Source organism: Epinephelus moara, chromosome 4, assembly GCF_006386435.1.
Source record: "Epinephelus moara isolate mb chromosome 4, YSFRI_EMoa_1.0, whole genome shotgun sequence".
NCBI lineage: Eukaryota > Metazoa > Chordata > Actinopteri > Perciformes > Serranidae > Epinephelus > Epinephelus moara.
The window spans coordinates 18,619,231-18,637,006 of NC_065509.1; the positions used below are offsets into that span (position 1 = coordinate 18,619,231).

Below are 17,776 nucleotides of genomic sequence, written 5' to 3' on the forward strand. Positions count from 1 at the left end.
TGCAACTGCCTGTTCTTTTAAAGCTTCTATGTGTATGCAGGTGTCTGTGTATGTGTATACTTGTGCATATGTATACTTTTTTTTCTTTTGTAATGCTGTATAACAGTTAATATGTTGTTAAAATACCAATAAAAAATGTTAAACAAAGAGAAGTAAGTATGATAAGCTGCGTAAGTAATGTTTGCATATGAATCAGTTTTCACTGATGTAGCTATGATGTGTACCTAATAATCTGGCAGCATAGTGTGTAATATAACCATAACCTTTAAACATGTCTACTGCAAAACCAGATAAGTCAAGAATAAGCTCAGCTAAACAAATGCCAGACTTAAATACTTCTGTCTTGTTTCTCCTCTGTCTTACTCCTTCTCCTTTCCTCTCATGGGCAGATTGTCAGATTTAATAGAGAAATAAGTCTGAGATGAAATCCAGATTCCTTATGGCTAAAAAAGAGGAAAAAAAACCCTAATGGCCAAATGTTCTTTGTTTAATATAATAACATAACTGAAGCGCATTCAGAAATGTTTTAAATGTTTCTGTGGGATTGAATTGCATTTTTTCTGACGAGCGTAACAGCCCACAGCTGCTGTAGCTACTGTGGAAACCGGATGGTCTCTGCAGGAAATTTGCCGTGAAAGACGGCAAATTAGTTTAGTCTGAGAGCAAAGATGAAGGACATCTTAGCCATTGTGAATACAAATAGTAAAGCCTGAAAGCTGCAGTCCTGTTCAGGAAAATTAGACATACCACTGAGAACCCTTGAGGAGAGGGTAAATAAGTTGCCTCTTCTGGAGCTGTCCTACATTATACTACACTTACAGTTCCTGCTGCCAGCCAACACATTTTGCTCAGCTGTTTTTCACTCGTGGCTTAATTTTCAATTCAATTTATTATCTGAATTGCACTTAAGTTGTTCTGTGGGAGTTTTTAAACCTTGTGGAAATAATTAGCACGATCCTTGGCTAGTAGTGGATGCTGCAGATGCTGAAGAGTGGTATGTTTTATTGTGCATCTATCTCAGACCATATCAACCATGGAAAATATTATCTATTCAGAATTAATACAATACAATAATACAAAAAAGCCTCTATAAATCTCGCTGAGACCTTGAAGATGCTTAAAGACGGTAGAGTTGGTCAACATTGTTAGCGTTTGATTATGTCTTACTCTCCACAACACATAGACACAAAAACGTTGAGTGTGAATGTCACGGTCAGTGAACTAAGCATTTATAAATTTCATTAAATGCATTTACTGGGAATATCGTAGGAACATTTGAAGAAGCATATGTAGCCTATTATTGAAACGGCTAACTCATATGGAGGACACTCAGTCTGATAACACTGATTTATGCATTGAGGGTAAATAAATGCAACATTATTTCTGCTCATGCAACATAATTCAGACTCAATTAGTTTAGCCTATTCCCACATGCAGGGGCTGCGGCTTAGCCTTTTGGATGCTGCTCCTCGAATGTAAATTCTTAATTATGGTTTAATAGGAATTGAAGAGTCCATCCCAGTGACAATTAGCATAGCACTTCCACATGGCACTCTGAATTATGTGGCTATTTACCCGGTTGATGCTTGAGGAATTTTCACTTATTTTACTGTTGGACTAATTGTTAATCTCTCTGATTAGATGCGTCGGGTAAATGCCTGAATTATAAATTGTAATTTGAATCAGAGATGGAATCAACTGCAGAAACTTGGGAGTTGCGCAATGCTAATTGGAAATTGAGCGGAGTCATGAGTGAGTGTATGTTATTGGATCATTGCCTTGAGAAGCCAGACAATAGGTGAGTACTATTTCAGTGATTATTTATGATTATGTATTTATGCGTCTTATATCCTCAGACTGAAATAATTCACGACTAAATGATTCATGAACACAGGAATACATCAGCGTTGGCGCTGGCATTTTGTCAATTCAATCCCATATTGCTTCTCCCTTGTGGAGTCTGCACTACTGTAGGTGTAAACTGCTCTGTTACTCAGTTTGTGGTGCTACCATACTAGAAAACTGCTCTTGGTTTTATTTGTTAGTAACAGCTGAAATTTCTCGACAACTAGTGGATAAACTTTTGTACAGACGTTCATAATCCTAAATCCTAAAAACATTGGTGACTCCCTGACTTGACCAAAAGCATCATCTGTTCAAGATTTTATTTTTTCCAAATACTTGGAACCACATCCCAGTGAAATAATAACATTCAGCCTCAGCTACACTATATGATTATTGTTAATTAGCCGAGGTGTGCGGTTGAGTCATGTGACCTTGCCTGGAGTCAGACTTGAGTTACAAACTTTATGACTTTAGACTCCACTTGACAAAATCAAAAAAGACTTGAAACTAGACTTCGACTGTGACTTCACCTGGACTTGAGCCTTTTGACTTCATAATACTCGGTATTTTCACCCATTAAGTAAAAAGTGTGCCATAAGTCAATTAATTTCACTTCATTTTCTGAATCAACCAGCGGTAACGCTTCATTACCAGCAAAGTGACTCTTAATTCCCCAGATCCACTTTGTTTGAACCAACTCAACAGCATTTAATCAAGTTGCAGCAGAGAACAATGAAGAACAAATGTTATGTTAATGAGCTCTAGTTAAAGAAAATGATACTGCATATAAAAAGTATGTAGTGATCAACAAAAAACAAATTGCAGTATGCTAAACAAACAGAGTGGCAACAACATTTGAAGTTGCACGAATGCAATATAGCTAATGCTAAGCTAACATAAGCTTAATAGCCATCTAACCTTTTGACAAACGTGTTTTAACAACAACTAAAAAAAATATTTATCTGTTGCTAAATGTCATTACATTTGGTGAAGAACCAATTTTTGACACTTTTAGGACACAAAGCTGAAGTTTAGGACTTGGGACTTGATAGTGTTGACTTAGGACTTGATTGCAAAGACTTTAGACTTACTTGTGACATGCACAATAATGGCTTGGTCACACCTCTGCTAATTGACAAATTTTAGCATGCTACCGTAGTAAACATGTTAAACTTTATACCTGCAAAACATCAGCATGTTGGCATTGAACATGTGAGCATGATAACGTTAGTATAACATTGCTCCATGTAAGCACAGCCTTACAGAGCTGCTAGTGTGCATGTGCACTCTTGACATCCATTTTTATACATAAAGTATTTGACAGTGGTTAGTGTTTCATCCTGGTCAGACACACACAAACAAATAGTCAAACATAGTCACAAATGGTCTGTAGCTGTTCATAGAAGAAATAAAACCCACATTGAAAATAAGTTTTTTTTTGTGCCAATTAATTTATATCTAAAAACAAGTACAGTCAAAGTCACTATAGGGTAATGTGTTTCAGATGCAATTAGGAACTACAATCAATCAGAGCAGTAGCATTTTCTTTGAGGCTTGACCAGGGTGAAGGGCTCAGTGATTAATTACCCCGACTGGAATACAGCCAGACAGTAAAAGAGGACAGTATCATTGGTGGGTGTCATGAAGACACAAGCAGTGGTGACTTTGCACAGTCAAACACACGTTGCACCCATGTACAAATCATTGCAGTCATTCTGAATTAAACACGTTCCCTCCCAGGAGTGCTTTATTTAACTGTGGTTCAAATGAGAAACAAAAAGTGAAGTGTGTTTTATCAGTGGTGACAAAGGTAACAGACATACTATATGTGGAAATTCACAGAATCACGATTAGGGTTGCAGCAGTATACCGATTTTAAGGTGTACTGTGATATGAAAATTGACAGTTATCATAGAGTGTACATTTGCTTTTCTGTGGTATCTATCTACGGTATTTATCTACGCTAAAAATGCAACTGCATGGAGAATCTCAACTTTATTGTAGTTATTTTCCAAAGGGGGACTTGTTACACATACTTATATTAAAAAAATGGTTTCAAGATATATTTCCAGTAATAAAACATTTGTTAAACCAAAAATAACCTTTGTCTTTTCTTTCTTCTCTTTTTTTAAATCCCTTTATTCACCAATTTGTGCATGCAAAAAAAGCAAAATAAGAATATGATCAAGCCAGCAGCAGTGTTGATTAGCTGATGTGTCAGTCAGACAGATTTACTCTATTGCTGAGGAGGAGGAGGAGGTTATGGGAGAAAACTACAATGTAAGCAACTTGTTAATGCTTTAATCTGCGTCATGAGTCATGACAAGATGCATCCTCACCATGTCTGTAAATATTTGGGACCACAAACGCTAGAGAAGATAACGCAGCATTGAGATGGTTGATCTTTCCGTTTCAGTAACTGCTATATCTAATTTTATATACATATGTATATGAAGTCATGATGCATACTCATATTTCCCATTCAGTCGCTGAGAAATCCTCTGTCAAGCTAGACAACAGGCTGCCAACATTTCGTATCAAATGTAGCAAATCCTTGAATCTGCAAAAATCCTGTTAGCATTATGAAAGAGGCGACACAGTAATCTCCCAAGTGTACTGTGAAATGAGCCTTCCTGGACAAAGATACTCTGCCTGTCACATGTCTGGCCTCTAGGAAGCTGCAGACATGAAAGTCAATCTGGCAGCATGGTCACCACTGTCTTCAATCTGTTCTCAGTTGCTGGCTGTGATAAAAACCAAAATATTTGTGCTGTGCTTTTGAAAGGATTTGTGGTTTGTGACTCGTGGTGACAGACAGGCCTTTGCACTGAGAGAGCCAATCAAATGAAGCCATCGGCACCGGGCCTAATCCTCTCTGTCACTGCAGGCTGCCCTGGCCGGTCCTGCAGAAATCCTGCAGGACAACACAACCAATTTATTCTGTGGGGAAAGTGAGAGCTGATATATGAAAGTCAATCCTGAACATCCGTACTGATAAACTTCTCATTGTGTTTTTTATCTGCAGGACTGGATCATTTAAAACCTTAGGCAGTGCTTTGACTAAAATTGGAAGTGGCTGGCATTGCTTTTCCGTCTTTTTTCTTCTGTCCTTCACCGTTACTATGCAGTTTTATTCAGATTCAATCATATACTGTGCGATGCACCCTTTGACACGTGCATACACAGGCACATTTTTAGAAATTCACATTAACGATGATTCCTCATTGTATCTCACATCTAACCCCAGTTTTTCTCTCTCTTGCAGGTAGACTCTTCAGCCAGCGCCTCTTATCCCTTCTACCAGGTAAACAATAAAAACTCTATCTCTATAAGCCTCACTTGACATGCTGGCTGCTTGCTTGTTCCACACAATTGTCATTCCTGTCATATGAAATACAGATACAGACACAAAGATCTGTGCAGCTGCAGGACCCATCCCTCTGTCTGTATCTGACTGTGTTCACCTGCTGGCCTGCCTGCCAGCATGGCTGCATCCTCTCCTCTCTTCACACAAATAACCTCCCTGGTCGGGCCAGATGGCTTCCATTTAGAGTGCGCTCCTGACTGGTTTCTCACTTTCACTTTCTGAGCTTGTTGCCTACCTATACTGTGTCTCTCTGTTTAATCTCCCCGTCCCCCCCTTCTCTGTCGCTGTCTGCCTATCCGTCTGTCACCACCTAGCCTCTCTACTTTAACAGCCAAAGCTGACTGGTTATTTGAAAATGGATTGTGGCTGTGGGCAAAAGCAACAGCTTGAGTGGTGATTGATGCGGAGAGGAGAGAGGGCATTGGCTCCATAGGCTGTAATTTGTGTGGAAAATGTCCGCTGAATGTTTACAGACAGTTGACTCAGTTGTTGAGCTCTCTACCTGTCTTGTTGTTTGTCAAACAATTAGCCACTTTTCTTTATTTGCACTGCACTGTTCAGTGTTGGGCCAGCAGGCCTACAGGGATGGAATAGTAAACGAGGTTGTCACTCAGTGGAAAAAAAAAAGGTTGTTAATGTCAGATGTTTACCAGCCTCACTAAAATGTGATTTTACAACCTCATGGGTGTGTACGCATGGCCACGCCTTCTTACAGTATCTGCTTATGTGTGTGTGGAGTTGCACAGTTGTGAGCAGATGAATTATTGTTCTATAGGGATGATTTTCAACCCGGAGGTATGTTGATATATAGATATGTAGATGTTGCCTTTTATATGCCCTGATGTAGGTCAAATAGATCGAAAGCTCGGCAATAAAGTGAGACACTGCATAGATGTAGGCGAGAGCTAGGCGATATGGCTAAAAAATGTTGTCATGATTAGAAAATGTTCATATCAGTCAGTACTGGAAATTATCATAATTGTCAAATCATCATTTCTTTCAACTTTAAAGGCTGATTTTTGCGCCTGAGGGGAAGATGAAAAAACTGTGTGATTAATTCTGGTTTCATTTATTCTTTATTGCCACAACATGACAAACACCTGTCAAACAGTGTAACATCTCACAAACCTGAGGTAGATATAAGACAATTACAATAAAATAATGTCAATAAATGAAACAATGAACAAACACTGAGTAAAGAAATCTTAATTCTGCATGTCACATTCTTTTTGCAGGCGGTATAAAACAGATAAAAAGAAAAATCTCAACTATGGCCATTATTTTCTGTACAAGTTTTAAACCCACTGTATGTAATGTCTGCCATTTTTCTCTCAAAACAATAACAAAAGACAGAATTTGACGATGTCGTAAACTAGTGAGGGATCATTCATTGCCAATTAAAGTTTATCTGACGTGATGACAGGCGTCTGCTGTGGCAGAAAGTTTGTTCACGGACGAGGAGATGTTTTAAAGTTTAATTCACGTCACGTTTAGCAAAACTCATTCATGTTATGTCATATCATTCTGATGTAATATCTCAGTCACGGTAACTTGCTAACTTACCGTTAGATGAGTTTCAACTCATCAGTTCAACTGTGGGGTAGCGTGGTGCTCTTATCTATGACCAAAACAATCATACTAAAAGTAACTTTATGAGTGTGTTGAAAGGTAACCTTACAGTGTTACCACAAGCATTAGATGGATGACTGGTCTCATCCTCTTCTTCTTTTACTGTAACTTCTTCTTCCTTTTCTTTCCTCTGGTTAATGGTGGGTGACAGCCAGTGTTTAAGGTGCATTACCACCTCCCTATATGGCTAAATTGGTGGTTTAATTAAATCAGAGGTTTATCGAGCAAAGATTATGATGTCTATCAAGGAAAATTATTTAGAGATAATTATCATTATTGTTTTATTGCCGGGCCCTGATTGTATCTAGTGTATTTATTGTCACAATGACCAGTTAACTACCAGCTACGATACGTCCAGTCGCGTAAATGCTACCATATTTATATCGCCCAATATCACAAATTTGCCTCAAGAGGTTGTCTTTGCGTCAGTTCTAACACCTTAATTAATTAATTATCATACTGTGATGTAAATAACATGAAAACAAGCAAGAGAGCAAAAAAAAAAATCAAAAATGAAAGAACTGGATAAATAGTTAAAATCTCCAGTTTCTGCTTCTCCACGTATATGGACTGCAATTGTGTAGCGTTTTTCTTGTCTTCCACCCACTCAAAGCACTTTTACACAACATGTCACATTCACCCAGTCACACACCCGCCCGAGGCTACATACATGGTGCCACCTGCTACTCAGTAACCATTCACATACACTGACACACCGATGGAACAACCATCGGGAGCAATTTGGGGTACCGTATAGTGCCCAAGGAAACTTCGACACGCGGACTGGAGGAGGCAGGGATCAAACTGCCAATCTTCTGATTGGTGGATGACCCGCTCTACCTCAAAGCCACAGTCGCCCCAAGTGGTAGTAATACGAACGCAAACTTGAGCTAATGAAACATGGCTGGTGGTGTTGATAAAGGGTTGTTTGAGGGCAGGGCAGTGAAAATACATCAGACAAAGTTTTGGACCAATGTTTTATAGGATCTGAGAAATGGGTTTGATACAGTAAACTTACAACACACTGCTGCATCAGCACAACTGGCTTGGTTGGGTTCCTCAGAACTCCCACTCAACAAGTGTTGAAACAAAAGACTTCCAGATGTACCAATCCAGACCTTCTGAGAGCAAACTTAGAAAAAAGGAAATGAAATCACAAAAGAGTGATGTATCCTATGCCAGCATGTTTTGTTTATTGTGTGTCTCTACATGGTGAGATGGTGAGAGCCAAGGTTAAGAAGGATCTGAAAAACTTAATAGGATTTGGAGTGGATGTGACTACTTCACAATGGAGTTCACAACCTTGAGAAGGATACAGCACATAATTTCACTTTCCTCTCCACATTCTATTAAGCAACAAATGCAAACATGGAAAACAAACCCTCCTCCAGAAATGGATTTCAGTGGAAGCTGTAGCTTTGTTAACACACCGATCGTTCTTACCTGGACTGAACTCCCTCCACATCTCTCTCTCTCCTCCTCACTGAGTCGCTCTGTTTTCGTTAGCACCTCGACCAAGACAAATGAAGATGAATGATGGCAGACAGGTTTTATTATGCTACGTCCTACAGTTTTATCTGAACAGTATAAACAGGTGTATCTACGCATGTCACACGTCAGTGATTTATTCACATGTACCAACGGAGAGTGCTTAACACGGCCTTTATTGTGATAAAGGCAGGACATCTTTCTATTGTCTTCTCTCATACAACATTTTTATGCCGTGAATGATGAGACTTTTCTGTCTGAGCTTCAGGTGGATCTGCAAGCACCGAATAAGCCTAAAAACATGATCAGACAATAAAGGCAGTGGATAAAACTCAGGCACTGGCACGCTGTCATTCCCCCATGATGGAAAAATATTATCCGCCAGGCACATTCTGATATAAAAACATGATGAAAAGCAACATCTGCTCGGCCACATGTTCGAAGACTTCCTGGTTCAACTTGACCAAACTTGGCCGACCTATTGGTCTTGAGCTTAGCTGCTCCTCTGAGTCACTTTTACAGCATTTATGTGATCACTGCACCTCATGATCTTCTAGACAACATGGAAATTAATACCCCACCATCCAGAGTGCACAGTCTGCAGACCCTCTTAACCCCACAACCGCTCCGCTGAAGAGCGGCAATAAGCTGGCGCCTGGCACTCTCACAGGACCAAAGGTTATAGAAGCACCACCCTGCTCTGTATGTCAGTGTCCTGTCTGAGTCTCTTATGATTTCTACCTACTATGCACCTACTCTTTCTTATTGTGATCACAAAATAACTATCATTTGATTTTGACTTACATTGTTTTGTTTTGGGCCACACAGGGCTGTAAGTTGACTTATCAATGTAAATCTACTGGTAACTATTTTAATAACCTTTAACTGGTTCAGTCCTTTTTCAATGAAACACCGAATATTCTCAGATTCCAGCTTTTCCTCACACATATAGTAGTAAAGTGAATGCCGCTGGGTTTTAGACTGTTTGGCTGAAGCAATTAATTAGAATATGTCACCTGGGCTCTGGGGATTTATTATGTCTTTTTTGGCCATTTTCTGACATTTAGGAGGAAAAAAAAATGCTGTCTTCACATTGATCTGTGACCATAAGGAAGTTTGGTTTATGTCTTCTGTCAGATGAGGGTAAATGTTGTCAACAGAGCTAAAACAATTAGGCAAATAATCAATAAGCTGGTTGGCAGGAAATTTATTTTAATTCATATTAATTTAATACATGTTGATAAATCATCAATATTTAAGTCATTTTATATGCAAAACACAAAAACTGGTTTATTCTGTTTTATATTGTGACAGAATCATTCAGGGTTGTGCAATGTCTACCAAGTTTGTGTATGATGATGTCTGCAGTGAAACATCTCGATGGACGATGACATCATTGTTAAAAATGACATGACCCATGAACTGCCAACTTTATGCATACAGTAGCACACTTGTCAAGACTGAGGACAGAGACAAATAGGACTTAATGCCGAGGGGCGTCGGTGGCTTAGTGGTAGAGCAGGCACCCCATGTACAAGGCTGTTGCCGCAGCGGGCTGGGTTCGACTCCAGCCTGTGGCCCTTTGCTGCATGTCTCTCTCTCTCTCTCTCTCTCTCTCTCTCTCTCTCTCTCTCTCTCTCTCTCTCTCTCCCTCCCTTTCACACTTCACTATCCTATCAATTAAAGGCAAAAAATGCCCTAAAAATATCTTTTAAAAAAAAAAAGAAGGACTGAATGCCACAGCACTCTCCAACTTGTGTGTGTTTGAGAGAGAGAGGGAAAGAGAGAGTGAAAGGTGGACTATTGCACGCAGTGTATCTGGAACTTAATATTTATATAACATTATCAGTAAATTAAAAAAATAAACAAAAAAAAAACAGATGATGAAACTTGGTGGCTAAAAAAGGTAACGCTTTGCCTCTCTTGCAGCCTACACTTATGGTAGATTACCAGAATTGTTACTTTTTATAGGGAAACACCTCCTAAATTAGGAATTCCAATTTGTTATTTCTATGGCCAAGAGAAGTTCAATCAATATTTGTTAACACGAGCTACTCTCTCTCAAAGCCAGAAACCAGAGTCTCAAAGTCTCCATCTTGTGATGTCACAGAGTACAAAGTCTGGAGCTGCTCCATAGACAATAAATGGGAGCCTGATTTTGTGGACCCACAGAATGTTTTCTTTTCTATCGCCAAATGGTGATCGCATTTCTGAAACAAAAAATGTACCCATATACTCCAGACTTTATACCCTATGACATCACAAATTTGACTTTAGCACTCCAGTTTTTGGATTTAGGAGAGAGTTGTTCATGATCATTAATATTTTTTAGGACTGTCTTAGATTATAGGAATAGCATCTGTGAATTTTGAAAATGGGTGTAGTTCCCCTTTAAGCATGCAATGAATGAATATCATTAGTGCCACTGTAAACCCGCACCCTGGTGTTGGTGTGAATGGAGGGCGGGGCTTTTAAATCACGATGTCAAGGTCAGAGGTTGGTGACTGACAGCTATCGGTGATGGATGGCGGCATTGTCTATCGGCCCAACTCTAAACTTCTTGCATTGTATAGACCACATGATTAATTTGTTACTCAAGAAAATAATTGGCTGATTAATTAGTAATGAAAATAATTACATCCCTCTAAGCTGTTTGACTCCCTCTGGCACACAGAGACACTATTAGTCCCTATAGTAATACAATGCCTTGTGGCTAATTTGGTCACTGTAGGCTTCTGTAAGCCAGCTGTTGTTGATCATGAGCACAGCCCCTGAGTAAAGTTAATGGGAGTTTGTGAGTGTGTGTGAATACTTTACATTCAGTTTACATTCAGAACGTAATTCCATTTTACCAAGCTGCACCATTAACATTGACGGTGGGCTCCCAAAGCTCCGCACAGACCTTGTCTCACTGTGACAAAACTTTGTCTGACAGCGGGTTTCTCCTTCAGCCGGAATCGGTTAAAACATAGCTTTGCTGTAAAGACCTTGAGCCTGCTTCACTGAGTTGAGATCAATAGCCCGGCCTTCTCTCTGGCATACAGACGAACAGACAGACAGATATGGAGAGAAGGGACAGTGAGCTGTGATGGGTCAGCACGGCGGTTAAGAGCCGACCTGTCACCGAAGGAAGATGGGTGGAGGAGGTTAGCCAAACAGATGTTCGGCTCTGACGGTCTCTGCAGGTCACTGAGCAGGATCTTGGTTGATAAAAGGCGGAGGAGGTTAAGAAATGCAGCTCATCCATGTAATAGCTTGTTACGACTTTTCCCTCCTTTCCCTGGCCATAAAGAAAATATTTATAGAGGGCAAGGGGCAGACTTTAATACTGTCCAGAGACTGCAGTATCCCTGTAGAGGTCATAAATACTAAGGCAAACATAACGGAGCTGTCTAATGAAAGCCAAAATGGTGTCAGCATTCTTCATGTTTTTGTTCCTCTGTCTTGCCCTCATAACTATACAATTGTCAGAGTCACCTTCATAGTTCCTGAATACAACATTTAAATCTGAGCCACTATAAAACGGTCTGACGAACTAGAGACTTTGCACTTCAGGTGTTTCAGAGGTCATTCATTTCACTAATTCACCAGTGATTCGAGGCTGTTGTGCATACCTGTGATGCATTACATAATGCAGTAATCCATGTCCACTATGAGCCGCATCTAACTTCCAGCATAGAGAATAGGCTTTTAAACTGAGGGGGAAGCAGCCAAGTGTAGAGCTACATTTCCATAGCACTGGGGTTTGGCGAATACCACAGAGTCAATCTTCTTAACCGTCCATTTTGGTCCAATATACCCATCCATGAAACAGCACACTCACTGGTCTGCTGAAGTTAAGCACATACAGTATAAATGAGAGGCAGATACCGAGAGCCATTTCCCCAATCACCCTGTGGGATATGCTGAGTCAGATGTTTGCCTATTGAACATGAATTAAAATGAAATGAAAAGGAAAGGCAACGGACAAATAATGCTGAATTGTTAAATGAAACTTAATTAAATAATATGCTTACATGCATTAACCCTGTATCTGGTATATATCTTAACACCAGCACGTGTGTGTGTGTGTGTGTGTGTGTGTGTGTGTGTGTGTGTGTGTGTGTGTGTGTGTGTATATGCATCTACTTGAGTCTGTTTGCTTACTTTTAAATTAGTGTGGCGATGGTGTGGAAAAAAAAAAAGAGCAGCGATAGAAAATTAGTTTAAGAACTAAATAGAGCCGCAGGGCAGTAAAACAGAAATATGTAAAATGAAATATGGTGCAGAGAAATAAGCGATGTGGAATATTTCCTAAGTGATAAAGCAGTGCAGGGTGAGAGAAAAAAAATCAGCCGTCATAGTTCAATAATCCTTCTTAGATAGCAAGGAGAGGCAGTTTCCCTGGCTGGTTATTTTGAATCTATGTTCTCAGGCTGGGGAGGTTCCACTTGACTACATTTGATTCATCAGTCAGGAGCTGAAAGGAGAAAGTCAGGCCTGCGTAGCATTATTCTCTCCCCAAAGTCTACCAACCAGCCTGCTCTCTGACGGGACTCTGCACCGCACGGATTGTGTGCTTAATTCAACTTTCATTCTTGATCTATTTCTTGTTATTTACCCGACCTAACCTTTCAAGTTACTGTAAATAAGACAGAAGTTTTAAATGTTGTTGACAGTGTGGTCAAGCTACCACCACAGGCTAATGCACCTGACCTTTGCTAAATTAACTCGAGACTCCTCTTTATTTTTTTTTGTGCAAAGGCTTGTGTAAATGAGACCATTAGCCAACAGTTGGCCTAAGCTTTCACTTACATAGTGAAAATGACACGATAAACCACTCAGGTCCAGCAGCCTGCAGCCGGTTCCACCAGCCAGCTGCCCACAGCTGAAAACTAAGAGGCAGAGTGGCCGTGACAGCAGCAGTGCGGCTCTGTCTCTTTGCTGTCACCCTTCAGTGAAGCACACAGCTCTCAGCAGCTCGCCTGACAGCGGAACGACACAGAGTGACACTCATTCTCTACCAAATACAGCATGGCTGCCCCCCCCCCCCCCCCTCCTCCTCCTATTGCTGCCACCCATGAGATATCACCCACATGCCCCTCCCAGCTCCGCCCTTTTGTGACTACCAATAAAGTGCTCTTCACCCGCAGTGCTCCTTCCCCACACCCTCCCCGTTTTCTATATTTGTGCTTCAGACTGACGTTCAGCTATGCATATCACATAGTGTAAACAAATATTCTGACTCAGACGCGTTTCCACAAACTTGCTCCCTGTAATATTAATTCATGCATTGTGCTTAACTGCGCACAGAGTGATGTTCCTCTATATTCCACAACAACATAAGGAGCTGAAGAGGGAATATTAAATAAGCTTTGCCGTTACAGCGTTTAGTACAACAGCTCTGCCCATATCTCTCATTTACATGTAATAATGACAAGGTGTGGATTCACCAGTGCAACACTTCATTAACCACAATATCCAGTCTGACCTCTGTGCTCTGCCCCACTATCACATTACCCACTGAGGTGCATCTTCTTTCTTTGTCATTACTGCTTTATCCCAGGAGAGTGCTCATGTCTGTTGACATGACGAGGCGACTGCACTCATTCTGAAGATTATAGATTGTCAGGTAAAATGTAAGATTTAACTATTATTTACACACCATTTAGTATAGTTAGTTTTTTTTTCTTCTGTGGTTCAGACCACAGCATGCAGTTGATTTGTAACCCAGCCTCCCTGCTGTGTTGGTCTGGCTGGTCTGGGAGTTTCTGCAGCAGCTCTCTCTCCCTTTCTCTCCCTCTGTCTCACTCTCTTACCACTGACTTATCTATTGCTGGTATGTTTTAGTGGATGTGCAGAGAATACCAAGTGGCCGCTCCATCAGGGTGTGTAATTATCTGGCCTGCTGAGCGACCATGCCCCTGCTGCCTTGCCTGCTTGAGTTCAGCCAGGCCGCACTCCTCCCCTGCCTCAGCTGGGACCAAAGTCCACCAGTGTGCAGCAACTGTGTGGCTTTTGTTCTCTTTGAGGTTTGCTAACATGTTGCCGTAGTTGTTTTCAAAACCACATCTTTGCATCTATCTGCAAATTGAATTTTTGTTTTTTTTATTATTAATTATGTAATCAACAAACTGTATTGGTGCCTCTTTCCTGTATTATTTAGAGTTCATCGTGGCTGCAGGGCTTTTTGGAGCAGTGGTGCTGCATTATCTCTTCTCCAGTACCATCATTTGACTTTATGTTAAATAGATATTGTAATTAATTTGTTGTCCTTACGATATCCGCTCCTAGTCAATAAAACATAAACAGTTTTATGGTTGGGGTTGCTCAAAGCACTTAGTGTCGGTGAGAGGAGTGTGGTCTTGGTTCAGTTTCAGAGACAGGATGTTTTCAATATTTAACCAACATCTCTGCCTGACCTTAACCAAGTGTTTTAGGAGCTTAATGTGGATTTCAAAAGGTTGCTGGAGGCTGTTACTTCAATGCAGCTATCAGCTTTGATCTCTCAGCAGCTGCCTGAGTAATGGTAGCTCGCATTATGTTTATTTTACAACACGTTTTGCTAAAAGTATCATTGACTCCAAATACACCGAGCTCCACAATGGCCATGCAGTCAGATCTTGGCATTGACAGGAAGCAGAGGTGGCAAAAAAAACTGACTTAAGGGGAGGATGGTGGAAAAGTTGATTGTGTCCATTTCTGAAATCGCTGAGTTGTGTAACTCTACTCTCTGAAATTACCAACACTTGACAGGAAAATCTCAAGCATAGCAGTATACTGCAGCTTTGTGTGCTGCCCTTCAGTTTGCATTGTACCTCATGCAAACTATTCACTGTTGTGCGCTTGGTCTGAAACTGCCCCAACATCAATCACACATATGGGATATGGGACACAAATCCAAATCTCTGTTGTCAAGAGTTATGAGCTTTGTATGCCAAATCATCCGCAGGGACCTCCTCTTTATTACTTTTTGCTGAGTATAAAAGCCAGTGAACACAATCAAGGCATAAACCAGGTGGCACTTAGAGAGTTGAGTGATTAGAAGAAATTCTGTGTTGTTAGCATTGTGTAATCATCACTCAGGGGACTATATACAACTGTGACTATATTTAAAGATATTGCAAATCCTGTGTTGTTCATACAGAGATACTATTTTTCAAATTTAATGCAATCAATTGTGCAGAAAAATACTCAGCCAATCTACTGTGTACACAACATAGGCCTGCTCTTATGCTCAAGGCCAAGACACAACAAACCAACATCAAAAAACCAGTGGTGAATTCAAATGAAAAAGCTATTTCAAAGAGAAGCAGACAGAGGGCTCTACAATATGTGTTTGAAGGATATATCCAGGATGTCAAACTGACTCAGCAGCAATAACAGGTTAAAAAGACAAAGATAGTTAGAAGCTAAAGCCGAACTAGAGACAATGAATATAAAGGGAAACTTTGCTGATATTGAACCAGCTGTGTGTCATCGCAGTGTGTGCAGATGAACAGTGTTTGGCTTCACCCTCGTGCTGCTGTCAGCACCTGAACCTCCGCCGCCAGACAGGCAGGGATCTCTGGGGGAAGCCGAACAATGTTTATCTGTGCACAATGCGATGACACAGAGCTGGTTGAATATCAGCCAAGTTTCCCTGCTTCCCTTCACTGGTTCCTGTACAGCAGGGTCGTCCTTTATTCACTGCTATAATCATTAAAAAGCAAAAGCAGCATGTGTATACATTCAATAGGCTATATCTTCAGTAGCTAGCTAGCTAACCCTACACTTTTCAGGGTCTGATTTTGGTTTTGGAACAGGGAAGACACGTAAATCTCCTTCTAACCTCTCCAGGTAACGAGTATCATTAATACACAGGCACCCTTGTCTGAGCTAGCTATGATTGACCTGTCTGAGTTCGAGGGGTGAGACTTGGCGAAGGGTCACTTGCCTGCGAAAAAGCTGACAAGGGCTGACTAGTGGCAACAGTGCGGGTCACACAGCTAAACTAGGGTGACAGATGCTCACCGACAGCCCGACATTGACCGACGGCCGAGCGTTGGCTTGGTGTGTCAAGGACCTTAACTTCAATTTATGCCATGTAACCGAAACCAAAAGCTTCCAAGAGATATATAATCTTTTTGCTTATAATACATTTTTTAGGTCGTTATATTTGAATACATTGTTACTCGTATCTTTTCTCCCATATGAGTGTGCTTACTCCTGCTTGTGTTGGATAAAAAGCAAACAAACACGGCTGCGTCAAAGCTGCTTAATGAAGAAGATTGTATCTTCTCTAAAGATTTTAATCTCCCATCTTTGATCTGGCGAGATGGTCCAGGGACTTTGTGACACTCCATAATATGCTGTCTGCTGTCTGCCGCTCTCACTCTCAGTGTGGAGGAAATGAATATATGCTTGGCTGCTCTTACTGCTTTAATCCATTTAATGCACCCTGGGCAAAGGAGAGGAGAGAGGAATACGTAGCCGGCTGTGGTGCACATATCTAAAAGAGCTTGACTACTACGTTGAAGCAGAACCGCTGACTGCTTGCAATTGTGGCTGCGGTTGTCATTGTCATGTGTAATTCGTTTGCTAGCATTAGTCAGGGTGTTCAATATTTGAAAAAACGGCTCCGTGATATCCTACAAAGAGTAAATAAGTATGCTCAATGAATTTCTCTTAGTGCAGTGCCACTGCTTTCGATCAATGACACTGTCCCTCTGCAGCCATGATTTATTGACCATTTCAACACCAAATGTTTATTTGTTGTTTCAGCTGGCGGGGCACAATGGCACATATGCTTTTGTTAATATTTCTATAGGCGTTCAACCAGCACAACTAATGGAGAAAGCAGAGGAAAAAAATTTTCAGAAGATGGCATCTCATATCACTTTCTTTTTTGCTGTTTTTGTTTTGCTTTTGACAAAAATTGTACACCCTCCATCACCCTTCAGCTCTGTTTGGGAAGAATCCAGCGGTGTTTACGCTCTTTTATGCTCTAATAAACTCTGAGAACTCATTTTATCGAAGGCGCCTGGTGTAAAGTGTACCTGTGGATGGATGTTTATTCCAGGTGCAAGTGTAGGTGGCTCACTGAGTGATGGCTCCCCCATGAGTTGTGATGAATCAGGCTGCAACTGTGCACTTTTATCCCTGTTAATGGGCTGCGATCAATAATGTAGCTCCATATCAGCAACCACAGAGTGATAACTGAGTATGAAGGGGGAGGGAACCACGTGATAATCGATGCGAATGTGGAGATAATCAGCAAGATTGCAGGTAATGCTCTGGGTGGTCTGTCATATCGAACCTTTTGCGGGACCATTTGAAGAGTACAACCAGTGAAATCGTCTGCATTGCATAAAGATTGGTGCACCGAGCCTACAGTGCACTGGGGAACGTTTGTGCCAAGACGATGAGGGCGAGGAAAGGAGAAATATGAGTCTAATTGAGTCACAGATAATAAGCACAGGTCTTTTG

At 40.8% G+C, this 17,776-nt stretch overlaps 1 protein-coding gene across 1 annotated transcript in view; it reads right to left on the reverse strand.

Moving 5' to 3' along the window:
- The window catches only part of frmpd3 (FERM and PDZ domain containing 3), a 112,525-nt gene that overhangs the window by 24,095 nt on the left and 70,654 nt on the right, over positions 1 to 17,776 (reverse strand). The gene's annotated exons all lie outside the window — the stretch shown is intronic.